We start from the raw sequence: 4,521 nt of genomic DNA, 5'->3' as shown, positions 1-4,521 counted from the left end.
TGATATGATTGACAGTCATGGGATTAAACGGAGTCCACATGCCCTTGCACAGTGCTTGCTGAAGCTTACTGTTGGCTATCATGCCACTCCTGTCCAATGCTCTAACTGCTGAGCCAAACCAGCCAGGGCAAATTCTTTTTTCGTTTTGCTGTTCTGATTCGGTGTTTTCTGTTTTTATCTTCCAAATCACTGATTTGATCCTCTGCTTTATCTACTCTACTGTTGATTCCATCTAATGTATTTTTTCATTTGTTATTGTATTTTTTATTTCCAACTGTTTTTTTTTTAATGCTTTATATGACATTTTTATGTCTCCTATCTCTTTGTTGAAGTTCTCACTGAGATCACTGAGCATCCCTATAACTAGTATTTTGAACTCTACATCTGGCTAGATGGCTTGTTTCCATTTTGTTTAGTTACTTTTTCTAGAGTTTTGCTCTGTTCTTTTTATTTGGGACATGTTTATTTCCTCATTTTGGCTCCTTTCCTATGTTTGTTTCCAGGTAGAGCTGCTATGTCTCCCAGCCTTGGCAGAATGGCCGTATGTAGTAGGTGACCCATAGGGCCCAGTGACACAGCCTCCCTGTCACTTGAGCTGGGTGCTCCAGGTACACTCCCATGTGGGTTGTGTGCACCCTCCTGTTGTACTTGAGCCTTGATTGCTGTTGGCAGGTCAATGGCAGGGATTACTCTCAGGCTGATTAGCTGGGAGGAATGGCCTCCACTACAGTCGAGGAGCTGCTGTTCAGGAGCCGACCCCACTGAGCAGGACTTGCTTCAGTGGGGCTCTATTGTCCAATGTGAGTCACTCCTGGAGGTTGCTGAGTGGTACTCCCGTATGGTGTGAAGCTGTCAACTGGGGAAGTGCAGGCCAAGAAAAGCAGCTGCCTGTGCCCTTCCCAGGGCCACTTGGCATGGCCTGCAGGGTGATCTGCAGATGGCTGCCATGTGTGCTGGCTCGGAGGTTCCCGGGAGAGGCCAAGCTGAGAACTGAGGCTGGCTGCTGCTAGAGCCGGGCCTGAGACCATTTAGCAAGAGGTATGAGGCCCACCAAGGCCAGATGCTACTTGTTTTGGAGTTTGTGAAACTTTGAGAGATTTTATGAAAGTCTACAGCATGAGCCAAGATAGGCCATTTGTATGAAAAATCTACTAGAAATGGCTTGGGTGGACCCAAGCTGGGTGGGGTGGAATCACCAGATCACCAGGGTGGGGCTAACTGTTGATGGAAACTCAGACAGGGTGTCTGCCTGCCAGATCCATAGGAAGAGGGCTCAGCAAAGGAACAATGAGCTCTGCCAGTACTTCTCTCTGGGAGAACGCTGCTCATCCCAAAGCCAGGCAGTTCAGTTCCTCCCCTGATGTCTTCGGTGCCTTTGGAGCTGCTGCTCCAGCACTGGAGCTCAGAGCTAGCGAGGTCAAGTGAGTCTGGGTGCTGGCCCTTTAAGAGGAATGCCTGGGATTCCAGAAGTCCTCTGTCTCACTTAGCCCCAATCCCTGCTGGTTTTCACAGCCAGAAGTTATGGGGATTCTTATTGCTGGCACTGGAACCCTGGGCTGGGGGCCTGGGGTAGGGCTTGGGACCCTTCACTCCTCAGAGGGGACCTCCATAGAGGAGATATTCCTCCTGATTTTTAACACATGTGGGTTCCAAGTCTCTGCCCCTCCCACCAGTCTCCTCATGGCTTCTCCCGTATCTGTTCAGCTACACTCCAAGTGGTTCTCAGTGATGGATATTCTGTAGTGAAGTTGTAATTTTGATGTGAGTGTGGGAGGAGGAGAGTACAGCATTTACTCACTCTGCCATCTCAATCAGAAGCCTCCTTATGTTCTCCAATTTTAAATGCTTAGCAATATAGCCTATGGGGTACATTTACTTCTAAAAGCAGTGTTTATTATCTTAAAACCATTTGATAAAAATTAAGAATTTACAAATCCCCAAGGTTTGATATACACACACAAGCAATAGCCTTATTTGCTATCCTTTAGAATAAATGGTGCCAAGAAGAGAAATTCTATCTTTTGTGTATTCTTGCCAGAATATTTGTATCACTAAATCGCATTATGAAATTATTTTTATTTATTTTACTTTCAGTATAGAAAATTATATGACACTAAATATATTTTTAAAATATAGATTTTTTTCCAATTAAAGCCTTTATTTTATTTTTTTCTTTATTGATTTTAGAGAGCGAGAGGAAGGAAGGGAGAGAGAGAGATAGAAACATTAATGAGAGAGAACATCAGTTGGCAGCCTCCTGCATGCCCCTCACTGGGGATTGGGCCCACAACCTGGGCATGTGTCATTTTCTTCTCTCTCCTTACATTTTTCTAGTTTACATCTGTATTTCTTTCCATTTCTTTCTTAGGATGCAATGTGGATTAGTGTAAAAAAAAAAAAAAAAGCTTGGAGTTGGAGCCAGATAACGTGGATTTTAAACATAGGATCGGCCACATTATGGTGACTTTCAGCAGCTTCTTTAGCTCAGAAACTCAGTTTGCTCCTCTGTAGAAGATGATAGCAAGGAGAATACACATTATTTCTAACTTCTAAGATGCTAAGGACAAGTCTATCTACATGGAAAGGTATTCAATTCACTCTTCATAGTTTCTCTGCTGCATTTCTTTTCGTTTTCAAAGAGGAATAAAATATCTTTACTTGCACTAGGGAATTCTATTTGCACAATTAAGAAAACAAAGAAACTTCATGCTGCAGATAGCCTTTTGTCATTGGCTAAGGACAATACGCTGTGGTTTTTGATCTCACAATTATGGAGCCCAGAATATTTGTCTAGAACTTGGAAAAGGCTACAAAATAAAAGAAGCTATAAATACAAATGAACAAGACAGTAAAAAGGTTATTATTTTACCTAACATAGCATGAGTTACTCAGGACCAGGAAAGAAATCTGACAAATGAAATGTCTCTGTGAAGTTTGCCCAAAGAGAGCAGGTAGTTAGATGAATATTATATAGCACTAGAAATAAAAGTAAATGGAATAGAGCCCATAGGGTTTTTGAGTTCTAGTTTGAGAGAGAAAGATAGAGACCCAAACTTCTAATTGGCTTTATCAAGTCATATTTTATGAGGTGAAGGTAATTAAAATTATATGGTGACTTTTAATAAATATCTTCTAAGCGTTGATGAGATGAAATATGAATTTCTCCTCAGCTCTATTAATAAATATATTATATTCTTGCATTTTTAAATGTTGAATTATCCATGCATCCATGGATAAACCTACTTAGATATGATGAGGTTCTGTTATTATCTGCTGCTGAAGTACCTGCTCATATTTTAGTTGGGATCCCTGTATTGATATTCATAAAGGAGGCTGGGCTGGAGTTTCCTTTTGGGTATGTGACCTGGTCAGATTTTGGCATCAAAGTTATGTTCATCAGATTTTTGGAGCTTTTTTCTTATTCTAGGCTTTAGATAAGTTTAAATACTAATGGAATTATTTGTTCTTTGGTAGAATTCTTTTGTGAAACTGTTTGAGACTGGTAGCTTTGTGCTATAAATCAGACAACTTTATTTTATTGGATGGAATTGGTATTAGTTTTACTGGAACTAATAATGTTCCAGTATTAGTATTATTAAATCGTATTTTCGGAGAAAATGTTCTATTTCATCCAGACTTTTAAATTAATTTGAATAGAGCTGGACTTAATTCCTTTGTTTCTGTTCCTTCTGTGTTTGTAATTTTAGTATTGTTTTCCTTCTTATTTTCTCTGAGTTTAGACTAGATAGTAGTTGATTTATTTTATCAAATTTGCAGAGAACCAGATGTTGAATTTGTTTATTAAATCTATTGTTTTCTAATTCAATAATTTTTGATTTTAACTTTATTAACATCTACCCTCTATTTTCATGTAGCTAATTTTATTATGTTCCTTATCTACCCTATTAAGAGCTTGATTCATTTATTTTAATTGTTCTGCTTAATGATACAGTCTTTAAGGTTATGAGTTATTTTTGTGCTTAAGATGTACACCTATCCCGTATATCTTGAAATGTTGCATTTTCATATCTATTTTCTAGATGTCTTAAAGTTTTGCATTTTTTCTTTCATGTATAAGTAGCTTTAAAGGGAGTTTTCAATATGTAGGCAATAAAGGATTTTTGTTTTCTGCTTATGTTATTAAGTTTTAGATTTATTGAACAGTGCAGAGAACATTGGTTGTACTATTTCTAATATATGAAATTTATTGAGGTTTGCTTTTTTGTGACCTAATATCTATTCAGTTTATGTGACCATCTTGAAATTTTCAAAAGAATGTGCATTTCTAGTTTCTAGGACACAGAGCTACACACACACACATATATATACATCTATATATTACATTTATATATCATGTAAATGATATAAAATTAGATTTATTTAACTGATTATCTTATTTAGACCTAGGATTTTCTATCCATTTATCTTTTTCATTTTTTGTAAACTTGTTTTATCACGAACTGAGAAAGGTGATTTAAACTTTTCTTCACTAAGTGTGCTTATTTCTTGCAGTTTCTGATG

Source organism: Molossus molossus, unplaced genomic scaffold (genome assembly GCF_014108415.1).
Source record: "Molossus molossus isolate mMolMol1 unplaced genomic scaffold, mMolMol1.p scaffold_m16_p_22, whole genome shotgun sequence".
Taxonomy (NCBI): domain Eukaryota; kingdom Metazoa; phylum Chordata; class Mammalia; order Chiroptera; family Molossidae; genus Molossus; species Molossus molossus.
The sequence above is the reverse complement of the archived record's forward strand: the minus strand, read 5'-3'. Positions refer to the sequence as shown.